Consider the following 19239-nt stretch of genomic DNA (forward strand, 5'->3'; position numbering starts at 1 on the left):
CATTACACCAAACTGCTCCCTGGATCTGAAAACAAGCTGCATATAGCAGATTAGCTGACTTAAGAACAAGCCACGATGAGAATAAACAGCGCTGACGGTCTGTCAGTAGCTGTCTTTGTTTTTTTATTTCATTTTCATTGTTTCATTGTTCATTTTTATTGATTTTATTGGACAGGTGTGGAAGTGAATATGACAGTTGTTGAAAATATGTTGAAAGCACTGTGGGTAGTGTTGCATATAATTGTGTTGTTCTCTGGTAAGATTTGCCCACAGAGCTCTGTGCTTGAGCATTTGAAAATGTCGGCCTGCATATTATTGGCAAAACAAAAAAGTAGTCAAGATTAGCTACTGTATTTTTCCAGACCACAAGAGGGTGTCATTTCTCCTATATGCCCTAAAAGGTCAACAACAACAAAAAATCATTTTCCCAATCCATGTGTTGTCACATCCAGCAAGTTTGGATAAACAAACTTCTGTCTTTGCTTACGTAGTTCAATCCTTACTCTTGAATGTAGTTGTTTTTCTTGTTCTTTATGGTGCTATTTACTCTTATGTGGATTCTATTTTTGTAATTACTTAATAAAACTTATGCTTACACGCTACACGCTCCCTTTGAAACTATAAAATGTGTTCTTTCATAATTTCAAAATATTCACATTCACTGTAGTCGAAGCAATGGCTAACATACCTGAATATCTTTGTCATAAGTGTAGTGCTCTGTTTATTCAAATGATGAATAGATATCTGTGCTCATGATTACTTTTATTACAAAAAAAACGTATGAAGGTTTTGTCCTCTCAAGAGAAAGCGATGTTTTTCATCTCCTCGGGGGAGTTGACAGCTTTGTAGCCGAGCTCATCTAAAAATTGCTGACAAAACAGTTTGAGTGTAATCAACTATGTCATGAGACAATTTCAACGTCCAGCTTGCATTGGCTGCTGAGTCCCTTATGCTGTGCTTATGCATTTTTGAACACAATCCCTTTCTCCCATATTGCCTTTGCAAAAACTTAAATGCCGTCCCCTTAATTATAGCATGTCTCCTCCAGGCCTGAAGGGGATTGGCAGAAATAAAGGGCCAAGGGTCTGTGTGGCCGTCGATGCGGATGACATTTGTTGCTTATGGCGCTGACCATTTCTTACACCAAGTCTTCCACTCGCTCAAGTCTCGAGACAGGAATATCATCCTCTTCCTACTTGAAGATTTTGGACCCTGTTGGTGAGTGGGGAAAAGTTGGACATTTTTAATTGGCTCTTGTAATATATATTACCCTTCTTCCAGCACAGTGTGTCATGGTTTTGCGGTGCACAGAGAGCATTTTAAACAGCCCGAAGCCCTTGACGAGGGAGTAATTGCCCGATCGTGTTTTGATATGTATGTGTGGAGATTTTTGGCAGCAATAAATGACTGCACAATTTTGTAATAGGTCACCGAAAAGTAAAGGGTCAAGAGCGCAGTTATGAATAATTCAGAATGTCCTTTTCAAGTCCTGCTATTGTGATGCCATGTAACATTGCAAATCCCATAAAAAAAATCCCAGGCTGAATAAATTCCCTTTAAATACAGTATGTCTAGACATTCTTTTTGTAACTTCATATGCCTCTTAGGTTTAAAAGCGTCTAGGTTAAAAGTATTTGTAAAAAAAATATTTCATTTTGGTCATCACTGATTATGAGATTGAAGTTAAAAAGGAGATTGAATAGTTGTTTGCACTTAAACGAGAGACCTAATTACACATCCTAGATGAGTGTAGTTGAAGGCTCATCCCTGTTGCTAATTAACCCCGCACAACCATCATGGCACTCAGATCACATAAATCATTGCCATTGGAAATATTATTTTTGTACAGATGTGACCGTGATTTCTGTATGACATTTATGGACTGCAAACAATGATGTATGCCAAGCAAATCTCTTTTAAGTGAGAGCAATCACTTTTTCAGCCCACTGCTCTTGTGCTTTGTTTAATTGAAAGAGAGTCATTACGAAAGCCATATCAGCCCTAATGCTACAAGAACAAGAACCGTATGATTTCACATTACATTGAAAGCATCAAGTAAACAGCCACATGAGAAAAAGTCTTACTCAAATGCCATGTATTTTTTATTATTGGTATCAATCTGAATGTATTTTGAAATTTTCTTGTATATAAGATTCATTTGATTTACACATATTTTACCTAAACAAAGGGGTTCACTTTGGTGGTTGTTGTTACTGAACCAAGAATCTTAACGTAATTAACTTTCATTGCAGTGTCATATGTTTCAATACAACTTTAATGTTCATGACAACATTGATAAATACTGGCCAAAGTTGTTTAATTCACGTCCAAATTCCTGTTCTGGCAAGCACAGAAGCCAAACGGAAAGACAAGTTAAGCATGAATTTGTTTAAAAAAAACATGGGATGTGGGCAGGTTCAAAGTAATGAGTCGCAGGACTCATTCGGAAAACTTGAAGAGATGGGTTTTTGTACTTAAACTATAAACTATAATCACTGGCTTCTGGCAACGGAAGTACGCGCATTCACGAGAGAGCCCAGTTCCGGAAGAGTGCCCTCTGATCTGATGTATTCAACTAACTTCGCTCTGTCTCGCTCACTTTGATGTACATAATTGCTTAGGAGTGCCCACTACTGGCAGAACCCTTGCAATGTGTTTAAACGGAACGCCATAAGCCCTTGATCACTGGAATCCGCGATGGAGCTGTTTTATTGAATTTGTTTTACGCACAATTCTAAAGGGCTGTATGTATACTTGGGCTGTATGGAGAAAATATTTTTAAAAATACACAAACGAAGATGAGAACAATACAATAAACTATAAGTCATCTTAAGGTAACTACAAATATTGTGCGGTTAATGTCAAAATAACTCTAAAATCATGCACTAGAGTTGTGTGGGGTGGGGGTAAATTAAGCGCAATTCTTGTTTTTTTCCCCGCTGAGAATTGATTGGATCTAGAAAAGTGTGCATTCCATTCAGCTTGCTGTCTAAGCCAAATAATAACCAACTGAATAACCGCAGAGCCATGCGTCACAACAGTGCCAGGCCAGCAGTCTCAGACCAGTGTTGGGGTGGAGCTAATAGCATCATTAAGGGTAGATTTAGTGGTTGGGTGAGGTTTGGCATTCGTTTAAGGGATAGTTCACCCAAAAATCATGTTCACCTCATGTCTTTCCAAACCCGTAAGACCTACGTTCATCTCCGGAGCACAAATTAAGATATTTTTGATGAAATCCGAGAACTTTCTGAACCCCCATAGACTGCAACGTTATAACTACTTTCAAGGCCCAGAAAGGTAGTAAAGACATTGTTAAAATAGTCCATTTTACTACAGTTGTTCAACCTTAATGTTATGAAACGATGAGAATACTTTTTGTGCGCAAAACCGCACCCCCTACAAAATAACAACTTTATTCAGCAATTTCTTCTCCTCAGTGTCAGTCTCTGACGCTGTTCACATGAGCACCACGGCGCATGCGTGTGATGCTGACGCAGGAGTCGGCCAATACTGAGCCGGCGTTCTGTCGTAGAACCCGGAAGAGCTGGACTGTGTTTACTATGTGAACAGCGTCAGAGACTGACACGGAAGAGAAGAAATTGCTGAATAAAGTTGTTATTTTGGGGGGGTCAGAAAGCTCTTGGATGTCATGAAAAATATCTTCATTTGTGTTCCAAAGAAAGATCTCACGGGTTTGCAACGACATGAGGGTGAGTAATTAATGACATAATTTTCATTTTTTGAGTGAACTAACCCTTTAACGAATGCCCAACACCTCCCAACCACTAAACCTACCCTTAATGACACTATAAATAATGCTCCAATAATAACAGAAATGTAATTTTTGGGTGAACTAAGGGAGAGCTTATAGTTGCCACAGGTTTATTATATTAACAACAGCATTATATTAATGATTGTAACTGAAAAAAAAAAAACCCTGCATTTTGGTAAAAAGTGCAGTCACATTAGTGACATTTTGTGGGCAAAAAGGTCCTTTGTTGATTGTCAATACTAGTGTAGTGATGAATGAAGTACAGCTCACACAGAAGTCACTTTCAAACTAAACAGCAAATAACAAATAAATTACATGCTACAGTATGTGCGTTTGATGTCCTAAACTCAGGAAAAACTGAAATCCGTTGCCCTGAATTGTAGCATGTCTCCTCCGCCTGATGGAACAGGTCTGAAGGGGACCCTTTTGATTGGTAGAAATGATGGGCCAAGGGTCTGTGTGGGTGTTGATCCAGATGGTATTCTGTTGCTTTGTGCACAGAGCATGTCAAGTCCAGTCTACCTGGAGGACACGCTCAGGGCTCAGGACAGGAATATCATCCTGTTCCTACTCAAAGATTTTGGATATGTCCTTGCTGTGCAGGATAAAGGAGGAGCCAGACATATTTAATGGCCTCTTGTAATACATTCTGCCCTTCTTCCAGCACAGTGTGTTTTTGGGGTGCACAGAGAGCATTTTAAACAGCCCGAAGCCCTTGACGAGGGAGTAATTGCCCGATCGTGTTTGGATATGTATGTGTGGAGATTTTTGGCAGCAATAAATGACTGCACAATTTTGTAATGGGTCACTGAAAAAGTACAGGGTCAAGAGCGCAGTTATGAATAATTCAGAATGTCCTTTTCAAGATGAGGCCTGCTATTGTGATGTCTCTATGTAACATTGCAAACCCCATACAAAATAAGGGAGTATTTACATGCTTTTTGCAACTTCATATGCCTCTTAGGTCCAAGAGCATCTAGGTTTAAAGTATTCATTAAATATGATTTAATTTTGGTCATGCAGAATCACTGAATATGAGATTGAAGTTTAAAAGGAGATTGAATAGTCGTTTGCACTTAAACGAAAGACTTAATTACACATCCTAGATGAGTGTAGTTGAAGGCTCATCCCTGTTGCTAATTAACCCCACACAACCATCATGACACCCAGATCACATAAATCATTGCCATTGGAAATATTATTTTTGTTCAGACGTGACCGTGATTTCAATCTCTGTGACTTTTATGGACCACTAATAATGATGTATGCCAAGCAAATCGCTTTTAAGTGAGAGCAATCACTTTTTCAGCCCACTGCTCTTGTGCTTTGTTTAATTGAAAGAGAGTCATTACAAAAGCCATATCAGCCCTAATGCTACAAGAACAAGAACCGTAATGACTTCACGGCAGATAAGTGTACTGAATATAAGATCTGAGGGCGTTCAGTGGTGTTTGATCCATGGGCGGTTGAGCCATTAATGGAGATTTTGTGTTAAAAAATGAGTTTTTCTGGTGTCAGGTCATACAAGGTCATTTTTAACAATGGCATATATGAATCACGTAATTTTTTCTCATTGTTCAGTTATACTGAAAGTGACAATAAACATTACATTTCCATTAACCGAAGTAAAGGGTGTTACTGAAATGCCATTACTGTTTTATTCATGGTATACCTACCAGTCTGAAACAGTCTCTTGACAGTTATATCATAATTATATTAATAAGTAAGGAAAAGGGATTTCCCAAAAACAAATTTTCTAGCCATTTTTTCAGGATCTGACTTTGCTTCAAAAGATTCTCCAATTCAAAAACATCACTTCCACTACGAAACTAGTTCCAAGTGGTGCAACACACAGTAATGGTGTTCTGTTTCCTGAATGATTCAGTGTTTTTAAATGGATTGAGAAAAATGATTCAATGACTCGTTCATAAAGACAGTTGTTCAGTGTTTTGAATGAATGATTCAAATAACTCACTCATACTGAGTCACTTGTCGCTACAGTAATAACGTAACCTATGGAAAAAGTGATTGTTATGTGGTTACTGGTTGTTCTTTATGGCTGCTATAGACCTTATTCACAGCAGTGCCATCTTGGATTTTTAACCTGAATGAAAGCGAGGCAGAGATAGACATATATCTCTTTAGTGGGTCGTACTGTGTTTTTGGATTGTTCTGCTGATGAAACAATGCAAAGATATCTTTCCAAGAAACTTCAGTAGACATAATAACTCCATAAAACATGAGCTGTGGAAAATTATAAGTGGAATAGGAGCTTTATACAGCTTTTACAGCGGATGCCATTGAAAACACGGTAAGTGTATCCCTCACAGCCTCGCTTTCTAACCTGTCATGGCGCTGCTTTGAATAAGGCATATTCTTGCTAGGATGTAATCTTCATTTCTTCAATATAAATCTGAGACTTTTATTACCAGTATTTTCCGCCAAAGAAAAGTTGTATGTATAATCATATCATAACTTTACAATGCTAATTCTACCAGGAATAAATTTCCTAAGGCAATGTAATTTAACTGTTTGGGGGTGGTTGTTATTTAACCTGGAATCTAAACTAAGATTAATTAAATTCACTAAAACATTTGCAGCATCACTTTGTGCTATTATACTGATATTCTAAACATTTTCCCTGCACTTCAAAGCTCATGTCACCATATGATAAATACTGTCCAAGGTTGTTTCCTCATTCACTACAATTAGTCTTTATAGTGACTTTAATAAGTGAGCAATTCATTAAAAGTGCTCTAAGCGATGCTGGGTGACGTCACTTCTTGTTGACGTTCGAAGTATTGTCAAACAAAACAGAGGCTAGCTCGACCCTCCCTCCTCCTCATCCCGTCCCCTCCCCCTCCCTTCCGTGCTTCCTAAAACAGTCATGAACCATTTAGAAAAAAACAACTGGATTTACCCACCTGTCCAGCAAAAACAGAGCCACCTGAATGTTGGATTGGAAGCCCTTCTGCCGGCGGAGTTCTCGACACCTTTTGAACGTTTTTCCAATGTAAAATCGGGACTTCGCATTCCTTCTCCTTTTCCCTATTATTTGTTATTTGTTCATCGGAATGGTGTCTCTTTGGTCGTGTGTCGGCCATATCAAAATTCGCAAGAATATACAATTTTAACGTTAGTCGTTGTTAGGACATCTCTCTTCTAGCTAACTTCCCTCTTCATGCTTCTCTCTCCTCCCCTCCCCACACCCCACACTGGAACACTGTTTGTTATGTTTCGTGGCCAAGGCTGGGCCAGTTTGTTTTTCTTGCCGTTTGTGGAGCCTGGGCTGTCTACAGAGATCGCATTTTTTTTACAGTGTGTTCAGGGGACATGCAGCTAGCGGATAGTGAGGAGATGTTTGCTGGATGTGACAAAAAAAGTTTTGGCCTAAAAAATGCATGACATCGCTTAGAGCACCTTTAATCTAACGTTAATTTGCATATCACTTTAATACATGGCCATCATAATCTGTTAAAACAAATTATTTTTTCATTGTAGTGAAAAGCTAGATTTTTTTTAAATGGACTTAATGATGGAATCAAAGCTCAATTCAAACACTATATTGGATTTCCATATATGTAAATGTATATATATACACTCACCTAAAGGATTATTAGGAACACCATACTAATACTGTGTTTGACCCCCTTTCACCTTCAGAACTGCCTTAATTCTACGTGGCATTGATTCAACAAGGTGCTGAAAGCATTCTTTAGAAATGTTGGCCCATATTGATAGGATAGCATCTTGCAGTTGATGGAGATTTGTGGGATGCACATCCAGGGCACGAAGCTCCCGTTCCACCACATCCTAAAGATGCTCTATTGGGTTGAGATCTGGTGACTGTGGGGGCCATTTTAGTACAGTGAACTCATTGTCATGTTCAAGAAACCAATTTGAAATGATTCGAGCTTTGTGACATGGTGCATTATCCTGCTGGAAGTAGCCATCAGAGGATGGGTACATGGTGGTCATAAAGGGATGGACATGGTCAGAAACAATGTTCGGGTAGGCCGTGGCATTTAAACGATGCCCAATTGGCACTAAGGGGCCTAAAGTGTGCCAAGAAAACATCCCCCACACCATTACACCACCACCACCAGCCTGCACAGTGGTAACAAGGCATGATGGATCCATGTTCTCATTCTGTTTACGCCAAATTCTGACTCTACCATCTGAATGTCTCAACAGAAATCGAGACTCATCAGACCAGGCAACATTTTTCCAGTCTTCAACTGTCCAATTTTGGTGAGCTCGTGCAAATTGTAGCCTCTTTTTCCTATTTGTAGTGGAGATGAGTGGTACCCGGTGGGGTCTTCTGCTGTTGTAGCCCATCCGCCTCAAGGTTGTGCGTGTTGTGGCTTCACAAATGCTTTGCTTCATACCTCGGTTGTAACGAGTGGTTATTTCAGTCAAAGTTGCTCTTCTATCAGCTTGAATCAGTCGGCCCATTCTCCTCTGACCTCTAGCATCAACAAGGCATTTTCGCCCACAGGACTGCCGCATACTGGATGTTTTTCCCTTTTCACACCATTCTTTGTAAACCCTAGAAATGGTTGTGCGTGAAAATCCCAGGAACTGAGCAGATTGTGAAATACTCAGACCGGCCCGTCTGGCACCAACAACCATGCCACGCTCAAAATTGCTTAAATCACCTTTCTTTCCCATTCTGACATTCAGTTTGGAGTTCAGGAGATTGTCTTGACCAGGACCACACCCCTAAATGCATTGGAGCAACTGCCATGTGATTGGTTGATTAGATAATTGCATTAATGAGAAATTGAACAGGTGTTCCTAATAATCCTTTAGGTGAGTGTATATATATATATATATATATATATATATATATATATATATATATATATATATATATATACCAAGAAGGCAAAGCCATGATAGTGTTTTGCGCTCCCAGAATAATGATCTTCTCTCATTTGCAGTGCCCTCACCTCTGTCTCTGTCTCTTGAGAGAGACTCTTGCATTACTCTTTCCCCCTAAAAAGCTTAACCTGCTTTACCTGCTGCTCCAAGCACCTCAGCCGCATGACAAAAATAACATTTAGAGCCACCTTAAACATTCAGGACACTTGGGGCCGAGCACATTTCTTGTCATAATGCACTTTTGAGAAACCAAGGTCTTTGTGTCTTGCCGTAGCTAACTTAATTCCAGCTTTACATGCAGGTTTTTCGGGTCTGAAAAGAAACTTGATTTTCCTTGTATGAGTCACAGTATGAACATAAAAAAAAATTCTGAGACATAATTCAAAGGCTAATGTATAGTCTAATATAAAACACAGGTTTCAAATCATATATCAGCACCCTCACGTCCACATAGCCATCATTCAATATTTCAAGCATTATTAAAATTACCTTTTTTTTCACCCCACAAAACCTCACCACTCCCATTGCTTCACATTAGAAGGATCGTTTGGTGAAAATACATCACCTTCCTCTAATTACTTTGCCCTCTATTGGAATGAACTCTTTCCATCCATTTATTAAGTGCTACAGTTTACTTAAATTACTGCAATCATTTTCTCTTTTCCTGCTCTTCCTCTATTCTCTCTTCTTCTCTCTTGTTCCCTAAATAGATGCATTTCTAGCTGTAGCAGAGTTTGTGGGACAGACTGAATTATGGAATCATACGAGCTTTGGGTGCTTTAATGGTTTTTCTAAGATTACAGAAACAACACAAAAAGCCTATACTGGATTAGGGCAGATGTATTACATTGTGATGGATCGCAGAGCCAGGATTTGGCAGTCAAACCGAGCATAAAAGACGTCCATTTTTAGAAACATCCTATCAAAGCCATCCCACCTGAGAACCATCAAATTTTCTTTTAATTGGAAATCTTTCATCCAGGCTCTGATGGAGTGTTTCTGACATGGCCACTGAGGATGGCTCAGTTTGAAATTTATATATATTTTTTTACTTTGAAGACAATGTGCAGGTTTCAACTGTTTTTGTATATACAATGAAAGTCAATGGGGTCCAAAACAACTTTGTTTAATCTATCTATAAAAATATACCTTTCAAACTTTCATATCTTTTTTGCTTTACAAAATATTTTCTTTAGTGTTCCACAGAAGAAAAAAGTCATACAGGTTTCAACATTAGGTGAGTAAATGATTACAGAATGTTCATGGGTGAGCCATCCCTTTAAAATAAAACAAATCAACTAATCTAATTCAATTAAGTGCTATATTTTGTTGGAGCCGATAGCCTCGTGGGCAGCGCCTCCAGCGACCCAAATTCGATTTCTGGCTCAAGGTCCTTTGCCGATCCTGTTCCCCTCTCTCCACCCATGCTTTCCTGTCTGTTCTCTGTTCTATCCTATCCTATAAAGGCATATAAATTGCCACAAATAAAACTTTTAAAAAGTATGTGCTGTATTTCAGCGCATAAACCTTTTAGTGGTTTAGAACTAAAAATAGCATAGGCTATATGAATTAAGTCACTGTCATTCTTCTTAGCACAAACACACCTCCTTTATATGCAAATGAGTCTTAGAATGTGCCGCAAAAAATTGGCACTATTTGCCTGGCCAAATTAACCTTGAGCTAAAAGCACGAAGTAACATAAATTTTGTTTTTAATATGTACTTTATTATACACAGTTGTGAACTGCATTAGCCGAATGAAATGATCAAAGCTGAAAATCACCCTCACTTTCTCCTCAGGAAAGCAAGTGACGAGTTAAACCGCCGCTCAGGAGGCCGAGAAGAGCCTAGAACAGGATGATCCCTGCTCTTGAGTGAGATGCTAATGATGATAAATGGTGTATGTGTGGATTAATGAGAACAGAGGACCAGACGGAGGGAACCGGGAGTTCCAGGAGAAAATCTCGGTGTCGTCTCGCTCTAGACGCATAGAACTCAATCGCCGGTGACAGTACTTCACTGTTTGCCCTTGAAAAGCAGGTCCAGTAATTATCTCTCCCCTGTGCTGGAAAAAGGGGGAAGGGACAGACCTGCCTGGAAGCTTCCTCATAATTACATGCTGCCTCTCCAGTAGGATCAGATGAGATGATTTTACCTGTGAACCATCTGTGTTATACTCCACAGTTATTGGTGAGAGAGGATATTAAGCAGACTCTGGATTTTTTTAGTAACAGGAACAGTCTCATGGGTGTGCGGCATCATCTCAAGGACAAGAAATAAAAGAAGAATGACTTATGAAGGCGTTTGTAAAATTCTTGATTTTTCCGTGACTTTTCCAGTTGCACATGACAAGGCCCAGGCGGAATCTACTTTTTCCAGAATTTTCTTTAGGACAATTAACTTTAGGACAAAATCTGCAGAATGTATGTTTTAAACAGGACAAAGTTATGATCTTGTGGGTCTTAAGTTTTGCTTTGTTGCTAAATTGCGAATCTTCACCCTTTAAAAGAAGAGACTGGTCAGTGCTGTGAATTTGTGTCAAAGTTCTAAAAACTTTGCATTCTTTTACGAAATTCTTACTTCTTATTGCAACAGTAAACGCACATTAAGAGTTCTAGACACTTAAGCCGGGTGCAGACTGTGCAATTAATAATAGTCCTTTACGATTGTTACTTGTCAGACTGTACAAACATGATCATCACTGTAAGTTAAGACACATTAAAAACGGATGCATGCAAGAAAACTTGTCTGGAGTTTTCCATCATCAATCAATGATGCGTTCGGTGATGTGAGCTGCATTACACGGGGGAATGAAATGGTGGCTACAAAAAAATCTCTAACGTCAATTTTGGTCATGGCTTGTCTTGAAAAACAAAGACAATTTGACGGTCGTCGTAGGAGATTCACACTGCAGGACTGTGAGTCAAATCTTCTGACACTGCCAGAATTTCATCTGAGGTAAAATTTGATCGCAACGGTCATTAATCGGCTGTCGATGAACATGTCAAACTAACAATCAAAGACTTCCGATTTTAGCCTAGGATCAGAGGAATCTTTTAGGATTTGCTAAATTTGTCTCAGACGGCCAAAATGTGGTTAATGAGGTGATAATAACTCTGCTGCTTTTGTAAATAACAAGCTTCACTATTACATTCAGACGCACGCAGGTAATCCCCATTTACAATCTCAGGTCGAATTCAGGTCGAATGTCTAATTGTTATTTATCTCCTCAACTCCTTTGATTGCAAAGTCATCCCTTCCATTCCAAAAAACAAACACAGTTTTCATGAATAGCTCCCAAATCCAAGTAACTAATATAGTACAAATGTAACAAGAGTAAGGGGTTATAGCGATCACTAAAAGGGGAACCATAGGAAAACCATATATTAGGAGTATGTTATCTCACTTTTCGGACACACTTTGGGAGCCAATTCTTGAAACGGGCGGTGGAGTAGGTTTAGACATTCCAGGCTTATAAATAATATTAATAATGCAAATAAACAAACAAGTGAAGATGACACATGAGTATTTTCAAGCAAAAGACAGCATATTTTAGTTCTGTGAAACACAGCAAAACAAACCTTACTCAAAAAGAAATAAAGCAACCTCAGCATCCGTTTTCAGGCCTCCCGCTCCTTAAGTTCTCTGCTGCACTGGACAGCTTCTCCGGTAATAACACGGGTCTTACCTTTTGCCTGATCATAACCCTTCTTTTTAAAGTTGTATTCCTAGGGCCTTTTCTTCTTTTGTATTTTCTCTGCCATCTCTCTCTTTCTATAGTCATCTGCTAATGTCTGTCTTGTGCACTGAGCTCTCTCTCCTCCCCCAACATGAGTGTACACGCCCCTTACTGCTGATTGGCTACAAGTGTGTTTTGGTGCTCGGTTCTATTCACTTTTCAACACCGTTTTTCAAAAATCACTTATACTGCACCTTTAATTCCTTCTAATTCATTCAAACAAATGAAATCATACCACGCTAATAAATTAGCAAACGAAAACGTTTACACGAAAACGAAAAAGCTTTTAAATTATCCATCCTGGTAAATAATCATGGCTACTCAACGTAAATTGTAAAATAATTTGGTAACACTTTATTTGACAGTGTCCTTGTTACATACATGTACTTACCATTATAATAACAGAAAATTATGCATAATTACATGCAACTAACCCTTAACCAAATCCGAATCCTACCCTAACTCTATAGTAAGTACATGTAGTTGCTTAATATTACTCAGTTCTTAAATATATAATTACACTGTAACAATGACACCTTAAAATAAAGTGTAACCCTTTATTTTATCATAACATAGTTACATTGTACTTACTCAAATAAGTACAGAGTAATATTAATTAACCACATGTACTTACTATAGAGTTATGGGTAGGGTTTGGTTTAGGGTTAGTTACTTGTAATTATGCATCATTTACTGTTATTACTATAGTAAGTACATGTAGTAACGTGTACGTCACCTTAAAATAAAGTGTTACGGATAATTTTAGTACGGCTATTCAAAACTCGAGGGCCAACCATGTTGCATAGTAAAGCAATCACCAACAGAATAATTTTGGGCGGGGATTAATGTAAACACAGATATCGGATACCAGTCGTGTCTAAAATAAATGTACAGGTGGGACAAAAAAACAGATATGGTCAAAAGATCAGATCTGTGCATTAAGACTCTCAGTGTAAACGCAGCCTTATTGGTAGCTAAAAGCATCTTTAACAAGCCCAATTTTCTTTTAAATAAGTTAACTAGATTCCACAATGGAAGCGTTATCATAATAACCCTGAAGAGGTCATAAAAAGCTCTGTTAACACATAACGCACAAAATTATGATAAATTGTAATCATACAGATGGATTTCAGAGAGCTTCAGACTCAAATTAAAAGAAGATCCAATTAAAAAAAAACAACTCTATGCAAACAGATAATCCAAACACGAGCAGCACAGTCCAATTTCGCTTCAATTAACACTTTGATAGGCCACATTAATCACGAACTGCAACAATTCAGGCCGTATCTCTTAAGCGTGTCCCTAAACAAAACACTGCAAAAGAGGAGAACAAATGAGCAGATAAAGCAAATTGGATTGGAAATTTAGTCCCCCAAATGACCACGTAAATGATTGCCCATGCACATCGCCCCACTGTTAAGCATCATAAAAGAAAGAGGATATGCTCGCCAGTCGCTATCCACCAAGGATAATTAAGTTCCAGAGTAGCCGGAGTCTATCGGGAAGGCAATGCGGCAAATGGACAATGCAGAGCTTGCACATGCATTACTTTGAAGATGCAACAGCGACGCAAGGCTGTTTATTGTTGTTGACGCGTGCCTCCAGCTCAAATACCATTTCTTGGTGTATGAACATGAAGTGAAATTCAGTAAAATCCCTCAGAGACTGGCCAAGAGCCAGCGCAGCACTTTTATTGTAAACATGGCCGCAGGAGAAATGAATGGAAATGTGTTCCGAAGGCGTTTTTGAATTTGCAGTCCTGAATAAGATATAAGCAATGTGAAGTTGCAAGTAGCCCATCTCAAGAGACTCATCTTCTCTAAGCATTGAGATTGCATTCAACATTTCTATAACCACCAGGAATCTCTACTTTACTCGACCATGTGGCGGCCACTAAATGTGTTTAGGCTTCATTTAGAAACAGATGGGTTTTCTTTTCACTGGGCTAAATTATTATTGATTTAGAAGCCGAATCCTTTTTCACTTGAAAGGTAAAAACATACAAGTGGGAATAATTTGAGTAATTTGCTGTGCACAGTTGCACCACGTACAAAAAAACAGAGCGATAACTGATAATTGTGCTGGAATACAGCTTTGTTGGAAGCTTTTTCAAAAGATTTTCATACATTTGCTGCACTTGAACATGCATTTTATGAAAATGACATGCAGTCATCACATGCACTTTTTTCATTAAAATGAATCTAGTTGTGCTACTATAATACACCTTGAAATATTTCACATTAAATTTTCTATTTATCAATGTGGACCATTTCCCCTGGTACAACGCTAATTGTAAACACTGAATCATTGAGAGACAACTTCATGAAGTCGTTCTGATAAAAGGTGACATTTTCCCAATATTTTTATTTTCTCAACTCCTTCTTTTACTCAGATCGATGGCTGCAAACCTCCTATTTCCATCGTTTTCGCCGCCCCTGATGTTCAGAGTTGCTCGAGGCTCATTTGAATTTCAACAAGAAGCCAGTTGATGCTTATGTCAGTCCACACAGATTAATGGAGTGGAACTTTCCTCACAGTGTGCGAGCAAACACAAGGCCTTGAATGTGTAAACAAGCGGCACAGACTCAGTACATCAGCCCAGATAAAGGTCTTCCACACAGAGAGCCAGTGTACTAAGGGATACAATCCGTGCGGCTGCCTCAGAAAATAATCATGAGGGTTGCATTTCAAGAAGCTGACTGGCTTGTCCTCGATTTCTCCTCTAGCCCGTCACATCCGAACCCTTCTAGTTCATATTCAAGATTTGCCTTATACTCTTTCCAGGAAAGGAAAGACACAACTGCAATATTAACTACACTGTTAGACTTTGCCATAATTTTACAGTTACTTACCGCAAAAAAGCCCAGTAAAATACCACTTATATTATTTACGGTTAACTACTGTAATATGCACTGCATTATGGGTATTTTTTATGAAATTTACAGTAACTTACTGTATATGGAATTTACAGTACTTTACTGTTTATGCAAAAGCAGTAGTGCTACTGTAAATGAAGAAGACAGATTTTTTTAAGTTTGTATATGCATATTGTATTTATGTTTTAGGCATATTAAAATATCATATGATAATGTTTTATATTTTTTCCCCCCATCTTGTTCTGCAGATGAAAATCATGAATCTGCATTCTCATTTTTAAGCTATGCAAACACTGGATGTTTAAAAGTTAAATAAAATAAATAAATAAATAAAAACACGTGGATGGAAGGATTTAAAATTAGTTCTTAGTGAGAGACCAGAGTAATTTTTATATTAGCATTTTCTCCAATAACAAAAAATTAAATAAAATTAAATAAATAAATATATACAAAAATTCACAACTGGTTCCCATACAGGCAATATAAATTATATAAATGTATTTTTATTTTATTTTAAATTAATATAAACTTTATATATATAAACTTTGCTTACACCTCACAAAATTGTAATTGTTGCAAAGCCCGCGCAACAACCTGGCAGAATGTAAACTGAGGTTTGTGTGACGTCACGTGTCGAGCGCGCGCTCATAACGGACGTCCCTGCTGAGAGAGAGTGGATCGCTAGACGCCAGCTGGGGTTTTTCTGAGGTAAGTACTTTTTACGGAACAAATTTATAAGTTACTTTTACAAAGTAAACCATTACCAATATCAATTAAATATAGCTAAATTTATGAAGAAAGTAAATAATAAAATCTAATAGGCGTTTAATAACAGCTCACATGACAGTCTAATTTTCCTCGAAACTGCCACTTTAATATCCCATTAAATGCCAAAGAATTGACTGACTGCCTTTTCCGGTAGATGGACCCAATCTAATATTTACACAAACAAAGGTTTTCTGTCCTTTTTACGACCAGTTATGGCATATTTTACTCGTCAGTTAAATGTGTGGCGTTTTGAAGTAAGTTAGGCCTAGCGCGTTTTCTCAAAGGCACTCTCTTGCGCTCTCTCTGCCCCAGGCCCGGTTCTATGGGGGTGCTATGCACCCTCAAACACAAGCAAGAGATAGCTACTTTGATACTGTTACTTGATACGGTTATAATATATTGGCGAAACAGATTTGCCGAACCAAACGCTCCAGTGCATATTTGTGCTTTAGCTTTATTTGTTTTCGTGCTCTGGAGAACGCAGGAGTTTTTATTCAGTGCCGAATTATGCAGGCTCGCGAAAACTCTCATTAACAAAGTGTAGACACGATGTAAGAGATGGGACAGCTACGTATAAATGCTGGATTCACTCTGCACAGGACCGAAATATGACATGTTAAAATAGTAAGGCATTTAAAGCAATGTAAAGGCGGACTATTGAAAAATAATATTCATTGCAAAATATATTTTTTTAATTCTATGCCAATTATTGGTAAAACTGTCATCTGATTGTGTAATTGATCAATCTAGCAGTCATCCTAGATCTGTCATTTATCATGTTCATAACATATAGTCATTTGCCAATAATCATTGCTGAAAAATAATGTTTCTTCCATTTCTCTCTTTTCCCTGTGTCAACAGGAGCTAACTACAGCCGAAGGCTCTTTTAAGAGCCTCAGCACTGAGCATCTTTGGCTTTGTAAGTATGTTTTGACTAACTATCAGATGCATTATGTGATTAACATATTGTAATAAATAACTTGCATAACTTGCAGCATAACTTTTTTTAGGAGAACTTGTGAGAATCAAGAAACATTTCTGATTATTTTCAGTTGTACACTTTTTTTTCAGGATTCTTTGAAAAGAACAGCATTTATCTGAAATAGAAAGCACTACTGTTCAGTCAGTATTTTTTTTTTTTTATGGTTGTTGAATGAAATTAATACTTCAATTCGGCAAGGATGCATTAAATTGACTTAAAGTGACTGTAAAAACATTTGTAATGTTACAAAAGCTTTCTATTTCAGATTTAAGTTTGAAGGGCCATAAAGTTACTCAGTGTACCTTTAACGTAATTGTACATTCAGGCAATTAATAGAGTTCCCTAACAAGGGATGTGCAATAAAGCTATACTATTTAAACTAACTCGACTGGTAACTGCTGTTGCACAAGTTGATTCCTCGTCTGTCCATGAACAAATTTAGATTAAATAAACTCCACAACTCCAAACTCAACCATTTCTCACACATTTACTCTGTTTTTTTATTATTATTTTTATTTATTTATTTGTTTGTTTGTTTTTTCAGATCAGCCATCAGTGGTTTACCGGTATGGAGGCCAGTCAAGACCAACTGGGATGCTTTTATGGCGTATTGTCATGATCCCTGCCTTGATTTGTTATGAATTCAGTTCTCTTTTTGCATCCTCCTTTTGATTCTAAACTGAATTCAAATGGCACTGCGAATTGGGTAAGAGACAAACATAAATTACTTAATTGGGGAAATTGAGAGATGAAACCATGCTGATGACCTCTGTCTGTGGTGAAGTAGTGAGTTTGACGTGTAATTAAACTCGAGGTTCTGTGGGGTGCGGACTGGATCGATTCCATTCCTAGAGCTTCCGGACAAATCTTTGGGGTGCGGACTGATGGGGCAGTGAAACCGAGGTTACCCCGTGAGTCAGTCCTAGAGCCTCTCATGTACGATTTTAGGGAAAAATCTGTTTTTTTGGATACGTTGATTTCTTAGGCGTGCCGCAAGAACACCACAGACACAGTGTAATCACCATGGGAAAATCTCAGAGTAAAACTGGGAGTTGTGAAAAATATGATACACCGGTGTATTGCCAGATGAGAAGTTTATCTATGTATTATCTTTTTACTCTTTTAATTCATTTTATAACTGTACTGTACATTTTTTTATTGTTTTTATAACTGTTTTAAAGTGCCCCTATTATCCTATTTACTACAACACTTACCTACAACAGGTTTACGTGCATCAAAGGTAAAAAAAAACTGTTGAATTTTCTCATAATAGATCCTGGCCAAATTTTCCCCTTGGCCTCTGCCGATCATTGCCTCCTAATTATCCCCATATACTGATTAGCTTCATCACTGTCTCCTCTCCACCAGTAAGCTGGTGTGTGGTGAGCGTTCTGGCTGCTGCACATTGGTGGTGGTTGAGGAGATTCCCCCCTTCTATGTAAAGCGCTTTGAGGTCTCAGAAAAAGCGCTATATAAATGTAACAAATTATAATATACATTTGCACATCACCACATTTTTCAAAGATTCTTAAACGGCTCGTCAGATGAATCAATCTCTCTAAATCCCTCCTTTCCACATGTTACTGGCCAGACAGCTCAGTCTGTTGTGATTGGTTTACTGCATACAGCGCGCGTGTCTTAAACAAAAACACCCATTGCCATAACAACATCAGCTGTCCTGAGGCTTCCTACACCGTAAACTAAACACAGTAACGAACAATGACGTCGATTTTACCATATCAATCCGAACGCGAGTCCAATAATGAAACACTGGAAGAACTAGTTATTCAACCCGAACCTCCATCACAAGGACGACTCAAGCAGGACGTTTCTCAGTGATACACTGCATTAATAGACACAGTTATAGATAATCATGGCCCACAAACTGATTAGCATAGGTATTTAAAGAGTTAGTTCACCCAAAAATTTTAATTCTGTCAGTAATTACTCACCCTCATGTTGTTCCAACCCCATAAGACCTTCGTTCATCTTCGTAACACAAATTAAGATAGTTTTGATTAAATCTGAGAGCTGGCTCACTCCTCCATAGTCCATTGTTCAAAAAAACAACAAAAAAGAAAGACTTTATTCCACTATTCATTTCCTTCTCTCTGGGCCTCGAGTAAGTTCACGTAGTATAACTGCGCAGCGCATCTGTGTTGTACGTCACACGCATCACACACATGACCAGCGTCGGCCAATAGTGAGCCTACGTGTGA

The 19239-nt window shown here is 38.2% G+C and overlaps 1 long non-coding RNA gene across 1 annotated transcript in view; it reads left to right on the plus strand.

Annotated features, from left to right (window-relative positions):
• Nucleotides 1–965: 965 nt before the first annotated feature.
• Nucleotides 966–19239, plus strand: part of LOC309490987 — a 29437-nt gene continuing 11163 nt past the window's right edge. The window contains exon 1 of the long non-coding RNA XR_014202901.1: nucleotides 966–1218. This is a non-coding gene — a long non-coding RNA (uncharacterized lncRNA). The remainder of the gene's footprint in view (nucleotides 1219–19239) is intronic.

Source organism: Leuciscus leuciscus, assembly GCF_965113295.1.
Source record: "Leuciscus leuciscus genome assembly, chromosome: 25".
NCBI lineage: Eukaryota > Metazoa > Chordata > Actinopteri > Cypriniformes > Leuciscidae > Leuciscus > Leuciscus leuciscus.